Source organism: Pseudorca crassidens, chromosome 17 (genome assembly GCF_039906515.1).
Source record: "Pseudorca crassidens isolate mPseCra1 chromosome 17, mPseCra1.hap1, whole genome shotgun sequence".
NCBI lineage: Eukaryota > Metazoa > Chordata > Mammalia > Artiodactyla > Delphinidae > Pseudorca > Pseudorca crassidens.
The window spans coordinates 49284502-49307510 of NC_090312.1; positions in this window are offsets into that span (position 1 = coordinate 49284502).

Below are 23009 nucleotides of genomic sequence, written 5' to 3' on the forward strand. Positions count from 1 at the left end.
CCGTTTCCATGGGCACACACAGCATACACTCCTGTGGTTTCTACCAAGTCTAAAGAGACACAGGTTACCCTGTGTTTCCTCCCCTGAATCAACTTCTCGAAGTAGGGTGTTCTGCATCAAGCGAACTGCCTCAACCAAGGAACGCCGCAGCTGCTCCTCTGGGCCTGTGGCTATCCAAAAGCCTGCAGTGTCACAGGAAGAACAGGACTGTCTTAAATGGCAGTTAGAACGCACGCCCACTATCTCTGGGAGGCACGGTGACTTCAGGCAGGAGCTTCTAGATGGAATGCGAAGCCGAGGGTTACTCTGAGTTCAGCTCAGACTAGGGCAATGCGTCAGACTTCGACGCCATGAGGGAAGTGCCACAACGGTGTTCCTGAACGTGTGCGAGTGGTGAGGAAATTAAGCTGCTCCCAAAGAGAGTGCAGTGCGTTTCCCTACGCTCGGCATACACAGAGGGGCTGTAAAGGGCTACGGGCCTGAATGTTACTTAGCAGACCCAGGTGGGCCTGGGGGTACTCAGTGTTCCTGCCGGGAGCAGGGTGCCCACGCTAGCCTCCTAGGTGTCCAGAAAACTGTGCTGCCGTGGAAGTTACCCAGAGCAGAGGCCACCGCCTCATGGAAACTGCTGCACGCCTCCGCTTCTGCACGGCAGGTCAGGGCCTTACTTCCAGGCATCTGTTCAGGCTGGGTGTGCCGTTAGCGACACCGCATGGTGAGATGCTGACTTTCTCCTCAGGCAGAGTGACTTCGGGTACGAGGTCCTCGAAGTACTCAAAGCACACTCTTTTCTCACGGAAGCTCACACAAGGGCCATGACAAAGTCGGACTCGCCATAAATGTTGTCCTGAGGCTGTTCGAGGACTCCGGAAATGTAGCTCTCCTCAAGGAACATACAGGGTGTTGCCCATCAATCGGCAGGCACAGAGGGCCTCCGAGGGTTCAAGCAACGGGTCTCGAAGTGGCTCAGCCGGCCCACGGGGGTGTGGAGGTAGTCAGTGAACTTGGAGCGAAAGTGATGCATACCGGAGAGGCCTAAGAGTCCTCAAAAGTGTACTTCCTTTCACATCAAGCATATAAGCGACTAAGAACTCATGGAAACAGCTGCCCGCTTCCCTTTCTGCACGGCTACTAGGGGCCAAACCTGGAGGCAAGTTTTCACGTTGAGATTCCCTATAGCGCTAGAGCTTGTCAGGCGGACCACAACCGCGGCCACGGAAGCACCTGGTTCAGACAGAACGGACGCATACTTTTCCGCAAAGCATTCTTACAGGGTTGACAGGCCTGTCAAGAGCAGGGAATGTCAGGTAGCTTCAAGGCAGCATGAATGCAGCCTTCAAAATGGGACAGCAAGGCTAGTTCCAGCAGGAACCCGTTTCCATGGGCACACACAGCATACACTCCTGTGGTTTCTACCAAGTCTAAAGAGACACAGGTTACCCTGTGTTTCCTCCCCTGAATCAACTTCTCGAAGTAGGGTGTTCTGCATCAAGCGAACTGCCTCAACCAAGGAACGCCGCAGCTGCTCCTCTGGGCCTGTGGCTATCCAAAAGCCTGCAGTGTCACAGGAAGAACAGGACTGTCTTAAATGGCAGTTAGAACGCACGCCCACTATCTCTGGGAGGCACGGTGACTTCAGGCAGGAGCTTCTAGGTGGAATGCGAAGCCGAGGGTTACTCTGAGTTCAGCTCAGACTAGGGCAATGCGTCAGACTTCGACGCCATGAGGGAAGTGCCACAACGGTGTTCCTGAACGTGTGCGAGTGGTGAGGAAATTAAGCTGCTCCCAAAGAGAGTGCAGTGCGTTTCCCTACTCTCGGCATACACAGAGGGGCTGTAAAGGGCTACGGGCCTGGATGTTGCTTAGCAGACCCAGGTGGGCCTGGGGGTACTCAGTGTTCCTGCCGGGAGCAGGGTGCCCACGCTAGCCTCCTAGGTGTCCAGAAAACTGTGCTGCCGTGGAAGTTACCCAGAGCAGAGGCCACCGCCTCATGGAAACTGCTGCACGCCTCCGCTTGTGCACGGCAGGTCAGGGCCTTACTTCCAGGCATCTGTTCAGGCTGGGTGTGCCGTTAGCGACAACGCATGGTGAGATGCTGACTTTCTCCTCAGGCAGAGTGACTTCGGGTACGAGGTCCTCGAAGTACTCAAAGCACACTGTTTTCTCACGGAAGCTCACACAAGGGCCATGACAAAGTCGGACTCGCCATAAATGTTGTCCTGAGGCTGTTCGAAGACTGTGGAAATGTACCTCTCCTCAAGGAACGTACAGGGTGTTGCCCATCACGCGGCATGCACAGAGGGCCTCCGAGGGATCAACCAACGGGTCTCGAAGTGGCTCAGCAGGCCCACGGGGGTGTGGAGGTACTCAGTGAACTTGGAGGAAAGTGATACGTACCCGAGAGGCCTACAAGTCCTCAAAAGTGTACTTCCTTTCACATCAAGCATGTAAGCGACTAAGAACTGATGGAAACAGCTGCCTGCCTCCCTTTCTGCACGGCTACTAGTGACCTAACCTGGAGGCAAGTTTTCACGTTGAGATTCCCTTTAGCTCTAGAGCTTGTCAGGCAGACCACAACCGCGGCCACGGAAGCATCTGGCTCAGACAGAACAGACTCATACTTTTCAGCGAAGCATTCTTACAGGGTTGACAGGCCTGTCAAGAGCAGGGAATGTCAGGTAGCTTCAAGGCAGCATGAATGCAGCCTTCAAAATGGGACAGCAAGGCTAGTTCCAGCAGGCCCCCGTTTCCATGGGCACATGCAGCAAACACCCGTGTGGTTTCTACCAAGTCTAAAGAGACACAGGTTACCCTGTGTTTCCTCCCCTGAATCAACTTCTCGAAGTAGGGTGTTCTGCATCAAGCGAACTGCCTCAACCAAGGAACGCCGCAGCTGCTCCTCTGGGCCTGTGGCTATCCAAAAGCCTGCAGTGTCACAGGAAGAGCAGGACTGTCTTAAATGGCAGTTAGAACGCACGCCCACTATCTCTGGGAGGCACGGTGACTTCAGGCAGGAGCTTCTAGATGGAATGCGAAGCCGAGGGTTACTCTGAGTTCAGCTCAGACTAGGGCAATGCGTCAGACTTCGACGCCATGAGGGAAGTGCCACAACGGTGTTCCTGAACGTGTGCGAGTGGTGAGGAAATTAAGCTGCTCCCAAAGAGAGTGCAGTGCGTTTCCCTACGCTCGGCATACACAGAGGGGCTGTAAAGGGCTACGGGCCTGAATGTTACTTAGCAGACCCAGGTGGGCCTGGGGGTACTCAGTGTTCCTGCCGGGAGCAGGGTGCCCACGCTAGCCTCCTAGGTGTCCAGAAAACTGTGCTGCCGTGGAAGTTACCCAGAGCAGAGGCCACCGCCTCATGGAAACTGCTGCACGCCTCCGCTTCTGCACGGCAGGTCAGGGCCTTACTTCCAGGCATCTGTTCAGGCTGGGTGTGCCGTTAGCGACACCGCATGGTGAGATGCTGACTTTCTCCTCAGGCAGAGTGACTTCGGGTACGAGGTCCTCGAAGTACTCAAAGCACACTCTTTTCTCACGGAAGCTCACACAAGGGCCATGACAAAGTCGGACTCGCCATAAATGTTGTCCTGAGGCTGTTCGAGGACTCCGGAAATGTAGCTCTCCTCAAGGAACATACAGGGTGTTGCCCATCAATCGGCAGGCACAGAGGGCCTCCGAGGGTTCAAGCAACGGGTCTCGAAGTGGCTCAGCCGGCCCACGGGGGTGTGGAGGTAGTCAGTGAACTTGGAGCGAAAGTGATGCATACCGGAGAGGCCTAAGAGTCCTCAAAAGTGTACTTCCTTTCACATCAAGCATATAAGCGACTAAGAACTCATGGAAACAGCTGCCCGCTTCCCTTTCTGCACGGCTACTAGGGGCCAAACCTGGAGGCAAGTTTTCACGTTGAGATTCCCTATAGCGCTAGAGCTTGTCAGGCGGACCACAACCGCGGCCACGGAAGCACCTGGTTCAGACAGAACGGACGCATACTTTTCCGCAAAGCATTCTTACAGGGTTGACAGGCCTGTCAAGAGCAGGGAATGTCAGGTAGCTTCAAGGCAGCATGAATGCAGCCTTCAAAATGGGACAGCAAGGCTAGTTCCAGCAGGAACCCGTTTCCATGGGCACACACAGCATACACTCCTGTGGTTTCTACCAAGTCTAAAGAGACACAGGTTACCCTGTGTTTCCTCCCCTGAATCAACTTCTCGAAGTAGGGTGTTCTGCATCAAGCGAACTGCCTCAACCAAGGAACGCCGCAGCTGCTCCTCTGGGCCTGTGGCTATCCAAAAGCCTGCAGTGTCACAGGAAGAACAGGACTGTCTTAAATGGCAGTTAGAACGCACGCCCACTATCTCTGGGAGGCACGGTGACTTCAGGCAGGAGCTCCTGGATGGAATGCGAAGCCGAGGGTTACTCTGAGTTCAGCTCAGACTAGGGCAATGCGTCAGACTTCGACGCCATGAGGGACGTGCCACAACGGTGTTCGTGAACGTGTGCGAGTGCTGAGGAAATTAAGCTGCTCCCAAAGAGAGTGCAGTGCGTTTCCCTACTCTCGGCATACACAGAGGGGCTCTAAAGGGCTACGGGCCTGGATGTTGCTTAGCAGACCCAGGTGGGCCTGGGGGTACTCAGTGTTCCTGCCGGGAGCAGGGTGCCCACGCTAGCCTCCTAGGTGTCCAGAAAACTGTGCTGCCGTGGAAGTTACCCAGAGCAGAGGCCACCGCCTCATGGAAACTGCTGCACGCCTCCGCTTGTGCACGGCAAATCAGGGCCTTACTTCCAGGCATCTGTTCACGCTGGGTGTGCCGTTAGCGACACCGCATGGTGAGATGCTGACTTTCTCCTCAGGCAGAGTGACTTCGGGTACGAGGTCCTCGAAGTACTCAAAGCACACTGTTTTCTCACGGAAGCTCACACAAGGGCCATGACAAAGTCGGACTCGCCATAAATGTTGTCCTGAGGCTGTTCGAAGACTGTGGAAATGTACCTCTCCTCAAGGAACGTACAGGGTGTTGCCCATCACGCGGCATGCACAGAGGGCCTCCGAGGGATCAACCAACGGGTCTCGAAGTGGCTCAGCAGGCCCACGGGGGTGTGGAGGTACTCAGTGAACTTGGAGGAAAGTGATACGTACCCGAGAGGCCTACAAGTCCTCAAAAGTGTACTTCCTTTCACATCAAGCATGTAAGCGACTAAGAACTGATGGAAACAGCTGCCTGCCTCCCTTTCTGCACGGCTACTAGTGACCTAACCTGGAGGCAAGTTTTCACGTTGAGATTCCCTTTAGCTCTAGAGCTTGTCAGGCAGACCACAACCGCGGCCACGGAAGCATCTGGCTCAGACAGAACAGACTCATACTTTTCAGCGAAGCATTCTTACAGGGTTGACAGGCCTGTCAAGAGCAGGGAATGTCAGGTAGCTTCAAGGCAGCATGAATGCAGCCTTCAAAATGGGACAGCAAGGCTAGTTCCAGCAGGCCCCCGTTTCCATGGGCACATGCAGCAAACACCCGTGTGGTTTCTACCAAGTCTAAAGAGACACAGGTTACCCTGTGTTTCCTCCCCTGAATCAACTTCTCGAAGTAGGGTGTTCTGCATCAAGCGAACTGCCTCAACCAAGGAACGCCGCAGCTGCTCCTCTGGGCCTGTGGCTATCCAAAAGCCTGCAGTGTCACAGGAAGAGCAGGACTGTCTTAAATGGCAGTTAGAACGCACGCCCACTATCTCTGGGAGGCACGGTGACTTCAGGCAGGAGCTTCTAGATGGAATGCGAAGCCGAGGGTTACTCTGAGTTCAGGTCAGACTAGGGCAATGCGTCAGACTTCGACGCCATGAGGGAAGTGCCACAACGGTGTTCCTGAACGTGTGCGAGTGGTGAGGAAATTAAGCTGCTCCCAAAGAGAGTGCAGTGCGTTTCCCTACGCTCGGCATACACAGAGGGGCTGTAAAGGGCTACGGGCCTGAATGTTACTTAGCAGACCCAGGTGGGCCTGGGGGTACTCAGTGTTCCTGCCGGGAGCAGGGTGCCCACGCTAGCCTCCTAGGTGTCCAGAAAACTGTGCTGCCGTGGAAGTTACCCAGAGCAGAGGCCACCGCCTCATGGAAACTGCTGCACGCCTCCGCTTCTGCACGGCAGGTCAGGGCCTTACTTCCAGGCATCTGTTCAGGCTGGGTGTGCCGTTAGCGACACCGCATGGTGAGATGCTGACTTTCTCCTCAGGCAGAGTGACTTCGGGTACGAGGTCCTCGAAGTACTCAAAGCACACTCTTTTCTCACGGAAGCTCACACAAGGGCCATGACAAAGTCGGACTCGCCATAAATGTTGTCCTGAGGCTGTTCGAGGACTCCGGAAATGTAGCTCTCCTCAAGGAACATACAGGGTGTTGCCCATCAATCGGCAGGCACAGAGGGCCTCCGAGGGTTCAAGCAACGGGTCTCGAAGTGGCTCAGCCGGCCCACGGGGGTGTGGAGGTAGTCAGTGAACTTGGAGCGAAAGTGATGCATACCGGAGAGGCCTAAGAGTCCTCAAAAGTGTACTTCCTTTCACATCAAGCATATAAGCGACTAAGAACTCATGGAAACAGCTGCCCGCTTCCCTTTCTGCACGGCTACTAGGGGCCAAACCTGGAGGCAAGTTTTCACGTTGAGATTCCCTATAGCGCTAGAGCTTGTCAGGCGGACCACAACCGCGGCCACGGAAGCACCTGGTTCAGACAGAACGGACGCATACTTTTCCGCAAAGCATTCTTACAGGGTTGACAGGCCTGTCAAGAGCAGGGAATGTCAGGTAGCTTCAAGGCAGCATGAATGCAGCCTTCAAAATGGGACAGCAAGGCTAGTTCCAGCAGGAACCCGTTTCCATGGGCACACTCAGCATACACTCCTGTGGTTTCTACCAAGTCTAAAGAGACACAGGTTACCCTGTGTTTCCTCCCCTGAATCAACTTCTCGAAGTAGGGTGTTCTGCATCAAGCGAACTGCCTCAACCAAGGAACGCCGCAGCTGCTCCTCTGGGCCTGTGGCTATCCAAAAGCCTGCAGTGTCACAGGAAGAGCAGGACTGTCTTAAATGGCAGTTAGAACGCACGCCCACTATCTCTGGGAGGCACGGTGACTTCAGGCAGGAGCTCCTGGATGGAATGCGAAGCCGAGGGTTACTCTGAGTTCAGGTCAGACTAGGGCAATGCGTCAGACTTCGACGCCATGAGGGACGTGCCACAACGGTGTTCGTGAACGTGTGCGAGTGCTGAGGAAATTAAGCTGCTCCCAAAGAGAGTGCAGTGCGTTTCCCTACTCTCGGCATACACAGAGGGGCTCTAAAGGGCTACGGGCCTGGATGTTGCTTAGCAGACCCAGGTGGGCCTGGGGGTACTCAGTGTTCCTGCCGGGAGCAGGGTGCCCACGCTAGCCTCCTAGGTGTCCAGAAAACTGTGCTGCCGTGGAAGTTACCCAGAGCAGAGGCCACCGCCTCATGGAAACTGCTGCACGCCTCCGCTTCTGCACGGCAGGTCAGGGCCTTACTTCCAGGCATCTGTTCAGGCTGGGTGTGCCGTTAGCGACAACGCATGGTGAGATGCTGACTTTCTCCTCAGGCAGAGTGACTTCGGGTACGAGGTCCTCGAAGTACTCAAAGCACACTGTTTTCTCACGGAAGCTCACACAAGGGCCATGACAAAGTCGGACTCGCCATAAATGTTGTCCTGAGGCTGTTCGAAGACTGTGGAAATGTACCTCTCCTCAAGGAACGTACAGGGTGTTGCCCATCACGCGGCATGCACAGAGGGCCTCCGAGGGATCAACCAACGGGTCTCGAAGTGGCTCAGCAGGCCCACGGGGGTGTGGAGGTACTCAGTGAACTTGGAGGAAAGTGATACGTACCCGAGAGGCCTACAAGTCCTCAAAAGTGTACTTCCTTTCACATAAAGCATGTAAGCGACTAAGAACTGATGGAAACAGCTGCCTGCCTCCCTTTCTGCACGGCTACTAGTGACCTAACCTGGAGGCAAGTTTTCACGTTGAGATTCCCTTTAGCTCTAGAGCTTGTCAGGCAGACCACAACCGCGGCCACGGAAGCATCTGGCTCAGACAGAACAGACTCATACTTTTCAGCGAAGCATTCTTACAGGGTTGACAGGCCTGTCAAGAGCAGGGAATGTCAGGTAGCTTCAAGGCAGCATGAATGCAGCCTTCAAAATGGGAAAGCAAGGCTAGTTCCAGCAGGCCCCCGTTTCCATGGGCACATGCAGCAAACACCCGTGTGGTTTCTACCAAGTCTAAAGAGACACAGGTTACCCTGTGTTTCCTCCCCTGAATCAACTTCTCGAAGTAGGGTGTTCTGCATCAAGCGAACTGCCTCAACCAAGGAACGCCGCAGCTGCTCCTCTGGGCCTGTGGCTATCCAAAAGCCTGCAGTGTCACAGGAAGAGCAGGACTGTCTTAAATGGCAGTTAGAAAGCACGCCCACTATCTCTGGGAGGCACGGTGACTTCAGGCAGGAGCTTCTAGATGGAATGCGAAGCCGAGGGTTACTCTGAGTTCAGCTCAGACTAGGGCAATGCGTCAGACTTCGACGCCATGAGGGAAGTGCCACAACGGTGTTCCTGAACGTGTGCGAGTGGTGAGGAAATTAAGCTGCTCCCAAAGAGAGTGCAGTGCGTTTCCCTATGCTCGGCATACACAGAGGGGCTGTAAAGGGCTACGGGCCTGAATGTTACTTAGCAGACCCAGGTGGGCCTGGGGGTACTCAGTGTTCCTGCCGGGAGCAGGGTGCCCACGCTAGCCTCCTAGGTGTCCAGAAAACTGTGCTGCCGTGGAAGTTACCCAGAGCAGAGGCCACCGCCTCATGGAAACTGCTGCACGCCTCCGCTTCTGCACGGCAGGTCAGGGCCTTACTTCCAGGCATCTGTTCAGGCTGGGTGTGCCGTTAGCGACACCGCATGGTGAGATGCTGACTTTCTCCTCAGGCAGAGTGACTTCGGGTACGAGGTCCTCGAAGTACTCAAAGCACACTCTTTTCTCACGGAAGCTCACACAAGGGCCATGACAAAGTCGGACTCGCCATAAATGTTGTCCTGAGGCTGTTCGAGGACTCCGGAAATGTAGCTCTCCTCAAGGAACATACAGGGTGTTGCCCATCAATCGGCAGGCACAGAGGGCCTCCGAGGGTTCAAGCAACGGGTCTCGAAGTGGCTCAGCCGGCCCACGGGGGTGTGGAGGTAGTCAGTGAACTTGGAGCGAAAGTGATGCATACCGGAGAGGCCTAAGAGTCCTCAAAAGTGTACTTCCTTTCACATCAAGCATATAAGCGACTAAGAACTCATGGAAACAGCTGCCCGCTTCCCTTTCTGCACGGCTACTAGGGGCCAAACCTGGAGGCAAGTTTTCACGTTGAGATTCCCTATAGCGCTAGAGCTTGTCAGGCGGACCACAACCGCGGCCACGGAAGCACCTGGTTCAGACAGAACGGACGCCTACTTTTCCGCAAAGCATTCTTACAGGGTTGACAGGCCTGTCAAGAGCAGGGAATGTCAGGTAGCTTCAAGGCAGCATGAATGCAGCCTTCAAAATGGGACAGCAAGGCTAGTTCCAGCAGGAACCCGTTTCCATGGGCACACTCAGCATACACTCCTGTGGTTTCTACCAAGTCTAAAGAGACACAGGTTACCCTGTGTTTCCTCCCCTGAATCAACTTCTCGAAGTAGGGTGTTCTGCATCAAGCGAACTGCCTCAACCAAGGAACGCCGCAGCTGCTCCTCTGGGCCTGTGGCTATCCAAAAGCCTGCAGTGTCACAGGAAGAGCAGGACTGTCTTAAATGGCAGTTAGAACGCACGCCCACTATCTCTGGGAGGCACGGTGACTTCAGGCAGGAGCTCCTGGATGGAATGCGAAGCCGAGGGTTACTCTGAGTTCAGGTCAGACTAGGGCAATGCGTCAGACTTCGACGCCATGAGGGACGTGCCACAACGGTGTTCGTGAACGTGTGCGAGTGGTGAGGAAATTAAGCTGCTCCCAAAGAGAGTGCAGTGCGTTTCCCTACTCTCGGCATACACAGAGGGGCTCTAAAGGGCTACGGGCCTGGATGTTGCTTAGCAGACCCAGGTGGGCCTGGGGGTACTCAGTGTTCCTGCCGGGAGCAGGGTGCCCACGCTAGCCTCCTAGGTGTCCAGAAAACTGTGCTGCCGTGGAAGTTACCCAGAGCAGAGGCCACCGCCTCATGGAAACTGCTGCACGCCTCCGCTTCTGCACGGCAGGTCAGGGCCTTACTTCCAGGCATCTGTTCAGGCTGGGTGTGCCGTTAGCGACAACGCATGGTGAGATGCTGACTTTCTCCTCAGGCAGAGTGACTTCGGGTACGAGGTCCTCGAAGTACTCAAAGCACACTCTTTTCTCACGGAAGCTCACACAAGGGCCATGACAAAGTCGGACTCGCCATAAATGTTGTCCTGAGGCTGTTCGAAGACTGTGGAAATGTACCTCTCCTCAAGGAACGTACAGGGTGTTGCCCATCACGCGGCATGCACAGAGGGCCTCCGAGGGATCAACCAACGGGTCTCGAAGTGGCTCAGCAGGCCCACGGGGGTGTGGAGGTACTCAGTGAACTTGGAGGAAAGTGATACGTACCCGAGAGGCCTACAAGTCCTCAAAAGTGTACTTCCTTTCACATAAAGCATGTAAGCGACTAAGAACTGATGGAAACAGCTGCCTGCCTCCCTTTCTGCACGGCTACTAGTGACCTAACCTGGAGGCAAGTTTTCACGTTGAGATTCCCTTTAGCTCTAGAGCTTGTCAGGCAGACCACAACCGCGGCCACGGAAGCATCTGGCTCAGACAGAACAGACTCATACTTTTCAGCGAAGCATTCTTACAGGGTTGACAGGCCTGTCAAGAGCAGGGAATGTCAGGTAGCTTCAAGGCAGCATGAATGCAGCCTTCAAAATGGGACAGCAAGGCTAGTTCCAGCAGGCCCCCGTTTCCATGGGCACATGCAGCAAACACCCGTGTGGTTTCTACCAAGTCTAAAGAGACACAGGTTACCCTGTGTTTCCTCCCCTGAATCAACTTCTCGAAGTAGGGTGTTCTGCATCAAGCGAACTGCCTCAACCAAGGAACGCCGCAGCTGCTCCTCTGGGCCTGTGGCTATCCAAAAGCCTGCAGTGTCACAGGAAGAGCAGGACTGTCTTAAATGGCAGTTAGAACGCACGCCCACTATCTCTGGGAGGCACGGTGACTTCAGGCAGGAGCTTCTAGATGGAATGCGAAGCCGAGGGTTACTCTGAGTTCAGCTCAGACTAGGGCAATGCGTCAGACTTCGACGCCATGAGGGAAGTGCCACAACGGTGTTCCTGAACGTGTGCGAGTGGTGAGGAAATTAAGCTGCTCCCAAAGAGAGTGCAGTGCGTTTCCCTACGCTCGGCATACACAGAGGGGCTGTAAAGGGCTACGGGCCTGAATGTTACTTAGCAGACCCAGGTGGGCCTGGGGGTACTCAGTGTTCCTGCCGGGAGCAGGGTGCCCACGCTAGCCTCCTAGGTGTCCAGAAAACTGTGCTGCCGTGGAAGTTACCCAGAGCAGAGGCCACCGCCTCATGGAAACTGCTGCACGCCTCCGCTTCTGCACGGCAGGTCAGGGCCTTACTTCCAGGCATCTGTTCAGGCTGGGTGTGCCGTTAGCGACACCGCATGGTGAGATGCTGACTTTCTCCTCAGGCAGAGTGACTTCGGGTACGAGGTCCTCGAAGTACTCAAAGCACACTCTTTTCTCACGGAAGCTCACACAAGGGCCATGACAAAGTCGGACTCGCCATAAATGTTGTCCTGAGGCTGTTCGAGGACTCCGGAAATGTAGCTCTCCTCAAGGAACATACAGGGTGTTGCCCATCAATCGGCAGGCACAGAGGGCCTCCGAGGGTTCAAGCAACGGGTCTCGAAGTGGCTCAGCAGGCCCACGGGGGTGTGGAGGTACTCAGTGAACTTGGAGGAAAGTGATACGTACCCGAGAGGCCTACAAGTCCTCAAAAGTGTACTTCCTTTCACATAAAGCATGTAAGCGACTAAGAACTGATGGAAACAGCTGCCTGCCTCCCTTTCTGCACGGCTACTAGTGACCTAACCTGGAGGCAAGTTTTCACGTTGAGATTCCCTTTAGCTCTAGAGCTTGTCAGGCAGACCACAACCGCGGCCACGGAAGCATCTGGCTCAGACAGAACAGACTCATACTTTTCAGCGAAGCATTCTTACAGGGTTGACAGGCCTGTCAAGAGCAGGGAATGTCAGGTAGCTTCAAGGCAGCATGAATGCAGCCTTCAAAATGGGAAAGCAAGGCTAGTTCCAGCAGGCCCCCGTTTCCATGGGCACATGCAGCAAACACCCGTGTGGTTTCTACCAAGTCTAAAGAGACACAGGTTACCCTGTGTTTCCTCCCCTGAATCAACTTCTCGAAGTAGGGTGTTCTGCATCAAGCGAACTGCCTCAACCAAGGAACGCCGCAGCTGCTCCTCTGGGCCTGTGGCTATCCAAAAGCCTGCAGTGTCACAGGAAGAGCAGGACTGTCTTAAATGGCAGTTAGAACGCACGCCCACTATCTCTGGGAGGCACGGTGACTTCAGGCAGGAGCTTCTAGATGGAATGCGAAGCCGAGGGTTACTCTGAGTTCAGCTCAGACTAGGGCAATGCGTCAGACTTCGACGCCATGAGGGAAGTGCCACAACGGTGTTCCTGAACGTGTGCGAGTGGTGAGGAAATTAAGCTGCTCCCAAAGAGAGTGCAGTGCGTTTCCCTACGCTCGGCATACACAGAGGGGCTGTAAAGGGCTACGGGCCTGAATGTTACTTAGCAGACCCAGGTGGGCCTGGGGGTACTCAGTGTTCCTGCCGGGAGCAGGGTGCCCACGCTAGCCTCCTAGGTTTCCAGAAAACTGTGCTGCCGTGGAAGTTACCCAGAGCAGAGGCCACCGCCTCATGGAAACTGCTGCACGCCTCCGCTTCTGCACGGCAGGTCAGGGCCTTACTTCCAGGCATCTGTTCAGGCTGGGTGTGCCGTTAGCGACACCGCATGGTGAGATGCTGACTTTCTCCTCAGGCAGAGTGACTTCGGGTACGAGGTCCTCGAAGTACTCAAAGCACACTCTTTTCTCACGGAAGCTCACACAAGGGCCATGACAAAGTCGGACTCGCCATAAATGTTGTCCTGAGGCTGTTCGAGGACTCCGGAAATGTAGCTCTCCTCAAGGAACATACAGGGTGTTGCCCATCAATCGGCAGGCACAGAGGGCCTCCGAGGGTTCAAGCAACGGGTCTCGAAGTGGCTCAGCCGGCCCACGGGGGTGTGGAGGTAGTCAGTGAACTTGGAGCGAAAGTGATGCATACCGGAGAGGCCTAAGAGTCCTCAAAAGTGTACTTCCTTTCACATCAAGCATATAAGCGACTAAGAACTCATGGAAACAGCTGCCCGCTTCCCTTTCTGCACGGCTACTAGGGGCCAAACCTGGAGGCAAGTTTTCACGTTGAGATTCCCTATAGCGCTAGAGCTTGTCAGGCGGACCACAACCGCGGCCACGGAAGCACCTGGTTCAGACAGAACGGACGCCTACTTTTCCGCAAAGCATTCTTACAGGGTTGACAGGCCTGTCAAGAGCAGGGAATGTCAGGTAGCTTCAAGGCAGCATGAATGCAGCCTTCAAAATGGGACAGCAAGTCTAGTTCCAGGAGGAACCCGTTTCCATGGGCACACTCAGCATACACTCCTGTGGTTTCTACCAAGTCTAAAGAGACACAGGTTACCCTGTGTTTCCTCCCCTGAATCAACTTCTCGAAGTAGGGTGTTCTGCATCAAGCGAACTGCCTCAACCAAGGAACGCCGCAGCTGCTCCTCTGGGCCTGTGGCTATCCAAAAGCCTGCAGTGTCACAGGAAGAGCAGGACTGTCTTAAATGGCAGTTAGAACGCACGCCCACTATCTCTGGGAGGCACGGTGACTTCAGGCAGGAGCTCCTGGATGGAATGCGAAGCCGAGGGTTACTCTGAGTTCAGGTCAGACTAGGGCAATGCGTCAGACTTCGACGCCATGAGGGACGTGCCACAACGGTGTTCGTGAACGTGTGCGAGTGCTGAGGAAATTAAGCTGCTCCCAAAGAGAGTGCAGTGCGTTTCCCTACTCTCGGCATACACAGAGGGGCTCTAAAGGGCTACGGGCCTGGATGTTGCTTAGCAGACCCAGGTGGGCCTGGGGGTACTCAGTGTTCCTGCCGGGAGCAGGGTGCCCACGCTAGCCTCCTAGGTGTCCAGAAAACTGTGCTGCCGTGGAAGTTACCCAGAGCAGAGGCCACCGCCTCATGGAAACTGCTGCACGCCTCCGCTTGTGCACGGCAAATCAGGGCCTTACTTCCAGGCATCTGTTCAGGCTGGGTGTGCCGTTAGCGACAACGCATGGTGAGATGCTGACTTTCTCCTCAGGCAGAGTGACTTCGGGTACGAGGTCCTCGAAGTACTCAAAGCACACTGTTTTCTCACGGAAGCTCACACAAGGGCCATGACAAAGTCGGACTCGCCATAAATGTTGTCCTGAGGCTGTTCGAAGACTGTGGAAATGTACCTCTCCTCAAGGAACGTACAGGGTGTTGCCCATCACGCGGCATGCACAGAGGGCCTCCGAGGGATCAACCAACGGGTCTCGAAGTGGCTCAGCAGGCCCACGGGGGTGTGGAGGTACTCAGTGAACTTGGAGGAAAGTGATACGTACCCGAGAGGCCTACAAGTCCTCAAAAGTGTACTTCCTTTCACATAAAGCATGTAAGCGACTAAGAACTGATGGAAACAGCTGCCTGCCTCCCTTTCTGCACGGCTACTAGTGACCTAACCTGGAGGCAAGTTTTCACGTTGAGATTCCCTTTAGCTCTAGAGCTTGTCAGGCAGACCACAACCGCGGCCACGGAAGCATCTGGCTCAGACAGAACAGACTCATACTTTTCAGCGAAGCATTCTTACAGGGTTGACAGGCCTGTCAAGAGCAGGGAATGTCAGGTAGCTTCAAGGCAGCATGAATGCAGCCTTCAAAATGGGACAGCAAGGCTAGTTCCAGCAGGCCCCCGTTTCCATGGGCACATGCAGCAAACACCCGTGTGGTTTCTACCAAGTCTAAAGAGACACAGGTTACCCTGTGTTTCCTCCCCTGAATCAACTTCTCGAAGTAGGGTGTTCTGCATCAAGCGAACTGCCTCAACCAAGGAACGCCGCAGCTGCTCCTCTGGGCCTGTGGCTATCCAAAAGCCTGCAGTGTCACAGGAAGAGCAGGACTGTCTTAAATGGCAGTTAGAACGCACGCCCACTATCTCTGGGAGGCACGGTGACTTCAGGCAGGAGCTTCTAGATGGAATGCGAAGCCGAGGGTTACTCTGAGTTCAGCTCAGACTAGGGCAATGCGTCAGACATCGACGCCATGAGGGAAGTGCCACAACGGTGTTCCTGAACGTGTGCGAGTGGTGAGGAAATTAAGCTGCTCCCAAAGAGAGTGCAGTGCGTTTCCCTACGCTCGGCATACACAGAGGGGCTGTAAAGGGCTACGGGCCTGAATGTTACTTAGCAGACCCAGGTGGGCCTGGGGGTACTCAGTGTTCCTGCCGGGAGCAGGGTGCCCACGCTAGCCTCCTAGGTGTCCAGAAAACTGTGCTGCCGTGGAAGTTACCCAGAGCAGAGGCCACCGCCTCATGGAAACTGCTGCACGCCTCCGCTTGTGCACGGCAGGTCAGGGCCTTACTTCCAGGCATCTGTTCAGGCTGGGTGTGCCGTTAGCGACACCGCATGGTGAGATGCTGACTTTCTCCTCAGGCAGAGTGACTTCGGGTACGAGGTCCTCGAAGTACTCAAAGCACACTGTTTTCTCACGGAAGCTCACACAAGGGCCATGACAAAGTCGGACTCGCCATAAATGTTGTCCTGAGGCTGTTCGAGGACTCCGGAAATGTAGCTCTCCTCAAGGAACATACAGGGTGTTGCCCATCAATCGGCAGGCACAGAGGGCCTCCGAGGGTTCAAGCAACGGGTCTCGAAGTGGCTCAGCCGGCCCACGGGGGTGTGGAGGTAGTCAGTGAACTTGGAGCGAAAGTGATGCATACCGGAGAGGCCTAAGAGTCCTCAAAAGTGTACTTCCTTTCACATCAAGCATATAAGCGACTAAGAACTCATGGAAACAGCTGCCCGCTTCCCTTTCTGCACGGCTACTAGGGGCCAAACCTGGAGGCAAGTTTTCACGTTGAGATTCCCTATAGCGCTAGAGCTTGTCAGGCGGACCACAACCGCGGCCACGGAAGCACCTGGTTCAGACAGAACGGACGCATACTTTTCCGCAAAGCATTCTTACAGGGTTGACAGGCCTGTCAAGAGCAGGGAATGTCAGGTAGCTTCAAGGCAGCATGAATGCAGCCTTCAAAATGGGACAGCAAGGCTAGTTCCAGCAGGAACCCGTTTCCATGGGCACACTCAGCATACACTCCTGTGGTTTCTACCAAGTCTAAAGAGACACAGGTTACCCTGTGTTTCCTCCCCTGAATCAACTTCTCGAAGTAGGGTGTTCTGCATCAAGCGAACTGCCTCAACCAAGGAACGCCGCAGCTGCTCCTCTGGGCCTGTGGCTATCCAAAAGCCTGCAGTGTCACAGGAAGAGCAGGACTGTCTTAAATGGCAGTTAGAACGCACGCCCACTATCTCTGGGAGGCACGGTGACTTCAGGCAGGAGCTCCTGGATGGAATGCGAAGCCGAGGGTTACTCTGAGTTCAGGTCAGACTAGGGCAATGCGTCAGACTTCGACGCCATGAGGGACGTGCCACAACGGTGTTCGTGAACGTGTGCGAGTGCTGAGGAAATTAAGCTGCTCCCAAAGAGAGTGCAGTGCGTTTCCCTACTCTCGGCATACACAGAGGGGCTCTAAAGGGCTACGGGCCTGGATGTTGCTTAGCAGACCCAGGTGGGCCTGGGGGTACTCAGTGTTCCTGCCGGGAGCAGGGTGCCCACGCTAGCCTCCTAGGTGTCCAGAAAACTGTGCTGCCGTGGAAGTTACCCAGAGCAGAGGCCACCGCCTCATGGAAACTGCTGCACGCCTCCGCTTCTGCACGGCAGGTCAGGGCCTTACTTCCAGGCATCTGTTCAGGCTGGGTGTGCCGTTAGCGACAACGCATGGTGAGATGCTGACTTTCTCCTCAGGCAGAGTGACTTCGGGTACGAGGTCCTCGAAGTACTCAAAGCACACTGTTTTCTCACGGAAGCTCACACAAGGACCATGACAAAGTCGGACTCGCCATAAATGTTGTCCTGAGGCTGTTCGAAGACTGTGGAAATGTACCTCTCCTCAAGGAACGTACAGGGTGTTGCCCATCACGCGGCATGCACAGAGGGCCTCCGAGGGATCAACCAACGGGTCTCGAAGTGGCTCAGCCGGCCCACGGGGGTGTGGAGGTACTCAGTGAACTTGGAGGAAAGTGATACGTACCCGAGAGGCCTACAAGTCCTCAAAAGTGTACTTCCTTTCACATAAAGCATGTAAGCGACTAAGAACTGATGGAAACAGCTGCCTGCCTCCCTTTCTGCACGGCTACTAGTGACCTAACCTGGAGGCAAGTTTTCACGTTGAGATTCCCTTTAGCTCTAGAGCTTGTCAGGCAGACCACAACCGCGGCCACGGAAGCATCTGGCTCAGACAGAACAGACTCATACTTTTCAGCGAAGCATTCTTACAGGGTTGACAGGCCTGTCAAGAGCAGGGAATGTCAGGTAGCTTCAAGGCAGCATGAATGCAGCCTTCAAAATGGGACAGCAAGGCTAGTTCCAGCAGGCCCCCGTTTCCATGGGCACATGCAGCAAACACCCGTGTGGTTTCTACCAAGTCTAAAGAGACACAGGTTACCCTGTGTTTCCTCCCCTGAATCAACTTCTCGAAGTAGGGTGTTCTGCATCAAGCGAACTGCCTCAACCAAGGAACGCCGCAGCTGCTCCTCTGGGCCTGTGGCTATCCAAAAGCCTGCAGTGTCACAGGAAGAGCAGGACTGTCTTAAATGGCAGTTAGAACGCACGCCCACTATCTCTGGGAGGCACGGTGACTTCAGGCAGGAGCTTCTAGATGGAATGCGAAGCCGAGGGTTACTCTGAGTTCAGCTCAGACTAGGGCAATGCGTCAGACTTCGACGCCATGAGGGAAGTGCCACAACGGTGTTCCTGAACGTGTGCGAGTGGTGAGGAAATTAAGCTGCTCCCAAAGAGAGTGCAGTGCGTTTCCCTACGCTCGGCATACACAGAGGGGCTGTAAAGGGCTACGGGCCTGAATGTTACTTAGCAGACCCAGGTGGGCCTGGGGGTACTCAGTGTTCCTGCCGGGAGCAGGGTGCCCACGCTAGCCTCCTAGGTGTCCAGAAAACTGTGCTGCCGTGGAAGTTACCCAGAGCAGAGGCCACCGCCTCATGGAAACTGCTGCACGCCTCCGCTTCTGCACGGCAGGTCAGGGCCTTACTTCCAGGCATCTGTTCAGGCTGGGTGTGCCGTTAGCGACACCGCATGGTGAGATGCTGACTTTCTCCTCAGGCAGAGTGACTTCGGGTACGAGGTCCTCGAAGTACTCAAAGCACACTCTTTTCTCACGGAAGCTCACACAAGGGCCATGACAAAGTCGGACTCGCCATAAATGTTGTCCTGAGGCTGTTCGAGGACTCCGGAAATGTAGCTCTCCTCAAGGAACATACAGGGTGTTGCCCATCAATCGGCAGGCACAGAGGGCCTCCGAGGGTTCAAGCAACGGGTCTCGAAGTGGCTCAGCCGGCCCACGGGGGTGTGGAGGTAGTCAGTGAACTTGGAGCGAAAGTGATGCATACCGGAGAGGCCTAAGAGTCCTCAAAAGTGTACTTCCTTTCACATCAAGCATATAAGCGACTAAGAACTCATGGAAACAGCTGCCCGCTTCCCTTTCTGCACGGCTACTAGGGGCCAAACCTGGAGGCAAGTTTTCACGTTGAGATTCCCTATAGCGCTAGAGCTTGTCAGGCGGACCACAACCGCGGCCACGGAAGCACCTGGTTCAGACAGAACGGACGCATACTTTTCCGCAAAGCATTCTTACAGGGTTGACAGGCCTGTCAAGAGCAGGGAATGTCAGGTAGCTTCAAGGCAGCATGAATGCAGCCTTCAAAATGGGACAGCAAGGCTAGTTCCAGCAGGAACCCGTTTCCATGGGCACACTCAGCATACACTCCTGTGGTTTCTACCAAGTCTAAAGAGACACAGGTTACCCTGTGTTTCCTCCCCTGAATCAACTTCTCGAAGTAGGGTGTTCTGCATCAAGCGAACTGCCTCAACCAAGGAACGCCGCAGCTGCTCCTCTGGGCCTGTGGCTATCCAAAAGCCTGCAGTGTCACAGGAAGAGCAGGACTGTCTTAAATGGCAGTTAGAACGCACGCCCACTATCTCTGGGAGGCACGGTGACTTCAGGCAGGAGCTCCTGGATGGAATGCGAAGCCGAGGGTTACTCTGAGTTCAGCTCAGACTAGGGCAATGCGTCAGACTTCGACGCCATGAGGGACGTGCCACAACGGTGTTCGTGAACGTGTGCGAGTGCTGAGGAAATTAAGCTGCTCCCAAAGAGAGTGCAGTGCGTTTCCCTACTCTCGGCATACACAGAGGGGCTCTAAAGGGCTACGGGCCTGGATGTTGCTTAGCAGACCCAGGTGGGCCTGGGGGTACTCAGTGTTCCTGCCGGGAGCAGGGTGCCCACGCTAGCCTCCTAGGTGTCCAGAAAACTGTGCTGCCGTGGAAGTTACCCAGAGCAGAGGCCACCGCCTCATGGAAACTGCTGCACGCCTCCGCTTCTGCACGGCAGGTCAGGGCCTTACTTCCAGGCATCTGTTCAGGCTGGGTGTGCCGTTAGCGACAACGCATGGTGAGATGCTGACTTTCTCCTCAGGCAGAGTGACTTCGGGTACGAGGTCCTCGAAGTACTCAAAGCACACTGTTTTCTCACGGAAGCTCACACAAGGACCATGACAAAGTCGGACTCGCCATAAATGTTGTCCTGAGGCTGTTCGAAGACTGTGGAAATGTACCTCTCCTCAAGGAACGTACAGGGTGTTGCCCATCACGCGGCATGCACAGAGGGCCTCCGAGGGATCAACCAACGGGTCTCGAAGTGGCTCAGCAGGCCCACGGGGGTGTGGAGGTACTCAGTGAACTTGGAGGAAAGTGATACGTACCCGAGAGGCCTACAAGTCCTCAAAAGTGTACTTCCTTTCACATAAAGCATGTAAGCGACTAAGAACTGATGGAAACAGCTGCCTGCCTCCCTTTCTGCACGGCTACTAGTGACCTAACCTGGAGGCAAGTTTTCACGTTGAGATTCCCTTTAGCTCTAGAGCTTGTCAGGCAGACCACAACCGCGGCCACGGAAGCATCTGGCTCAGACAGAACAGACTCATACTTTTCAGCGAAGCATTCTTACAGGGTTGACAGGCCTGTCAAGAGCAGGGAATGTCAGGTAGCTTCAAGGCAGCATGAATGCAGCCTTCAAAATGGGACAGCAAGGCTAGTTCCAGCAGGCCCCCGTTTCCATGGGCACATGCAGCAAACACCCGTGTGGTTTCTACCAAGTCTAAAGAGACACAGGTTACCCTGTGTTTCCTCCCCTGAATCAACTTCTCGAAGTAGGGTGTTCTGCATCAAGCGAACTGCCTCAACCAAGGAACGCCGCAGCTGCTCCTCTGGGCCTGTGGCTATCCAAAAGCCTGCAGTGTCACAGGAAGAGCAGGACTGTCTTAAATGGCAGTTAGAACGCACGCCCACTATCTCTGGGAGGCACGGTGACTTCAGGCAGGAGCTTCTAGATGGAATGCGAAGCCGAGGGTTACTCTGAGTTCAGCTCAGACTAGGGCAATGCGTCAGACTTCGACGCCATGAGGGAAGTGCCACAACGGTGTTCCTGAACGTGTGCGAGTGGTGAGGAAATTAAGCTGCTCCCAAAGAGAGTGCAGTGCGTTTCCCTACGCTCGGCATACACAGAGGGGCTGTAAAGGGCTACGGGCCTGAATGTTACTTAGCAGACCCAGGTGGGCCTGGGGGTACTCAGTGTTCCTGCCGGGAGCAGGGTGCCCACGCTAGCCTCCTAGGTGTCCAGAAAACTGTGCTGCCGTGGAAGTTACCCAGAGCAGAGGCCACCGCCTCATGGAAACTGCTGCACGCCTCCGCTTGTGCACGGCAGGTCAGGGCCTTACTTCCAGGCATCTGTTCAGGCTGGGTGTGCCGTTAGCGACACCGCATGGTGAGATGCTGACTTTCTCCTCAGGCAGAGTGACTTCGGGTACGAGGTCCTCGAAGTACTCAAAGCACACTCTTTTCTCACGGAAGCTCACACAAGGGCCATGACAAAGTCGGACTCGCCATAAATGTTGTCCTGAGGCTGTTCGAGGACTCCGGAAATGTAGCTCTCCTCAAGGAACATACAGGGTGTTGCCCATCAATCGGCAGGCACAGAGGGCCTCCGAGGGTTCAAGCAACGGGTCTCGAAGTGGCTCAGCCGGCCCACGGGGGTGTGGAGGTAGTCAGTGAACTTGGAGCGAAAGTGATGCATACCGGAGAGGCCTAAGAGTCCTCAAAAGTGTACTTCCTTTCACATCAAGCATATAAGCGACTAAGAACTCATGGAAACAGCTGCCCGCTTCCCTTTCTGCACGGCTACTAGGGGCCAAACCTGGAGGCAAGTTTTCACGTTGAGATTCCCTATAGCGCTAGAGCTTGTCAGGCGGACCACAACCGCGGCCACGGAAGCACCTGGTTCAGACAGAACGGACGCATACTTTTCCGCAAAGCATTCTTACAGGGTTGACAGGCCTGTCAAGAGCAGGGAATGTCAGGTAGCTTCAAGGCAGCATGAATGCAGCCTTCAAAATGGGACAGCAAGTCTAGTTCCAGGAGGAACCCGTTTCCATGGGCACACTCAGCATACACTCCTGTGGTTTCTACCAAGTCTAAAGAGACACAGGTTACCCTGTGTTTCCTCCCCTGAATCAACTTCTCGAAGTAGGGTGTTCTGCATCAAGCGAACTGCCTCAACCAAGGAACGCCGCAGCTGCTCCTCTGGGCCTGTGGCTATCCAAAAGCCTGCAGTGTCACAGGAAGAGCAGGACTGTCTTAAATGGCAGTTAGAACGCACGCCCACTATCTCTGGGAGGCACGGTGACTTCAGGCAGGAGCTCCTGGATGGAATGCGAAGCCGAGGGTTACTCTGAGTTCAGCTCAGACTAGGGCAATGCGTCAGACTTCGACGCCATGAGGGACGTGCCACAACGGTGTTCGTGAACGTGTGCGAGTGCTGAGGAAATTAAGCTGCTCCCAAAGAGAGTGCAGTGCGTTTCCCTACTCTCGGCATACACAGAGGGGCTCTAAAGGGCTACGGGCCTGGATGTTGCTTAGCAGACCCAGGTGGGCCTGGGGGTACTCAGTGTTCCTGCCGGGAGCAGGGTGCCCACGCTAGCCTCCTAGGTGTCCAGAAAACTGTGCTGCCGTGGAAGTTACCCAGAGCAGAGGCCACCGCCTCATGGAAACTGCTGCACGCCTCCGCTTCTGCACGGCAGGTCAGGGCCTTACTTCCAGGCATCTGTTCAGGCTGGGTGTGCCGTTAGCGACACCGCATGGTGAGATGCTGACTTTCTCCTCAGGCAGAGTGACTTCGGGTACGAGGTCCTCGAAGTACTCAAAGCACACTCTTTTCTCACGGAAGCTCACACAAGGGCCATGACAAAGTCGGACTCGCCATAAATGTTGTCCTGAGGCTGTTCGAAGACTGTGGAAATGTACCTCTCCTCAAGGAACGTACAGGGTGTTGCCCATCACGCGGCATGCACAGAGGGCCTCCGAGGGATCAACCAACGGGTCTCGAAGTGGCTCAGCAGGCCCACGGGGGTGTGGAGGTACTCAGTGAACTTGGAGGAAAGTGATACGTACCCGAGAGGCCTACAAGTCCTCAAAAGTGTACTTCCTTTCA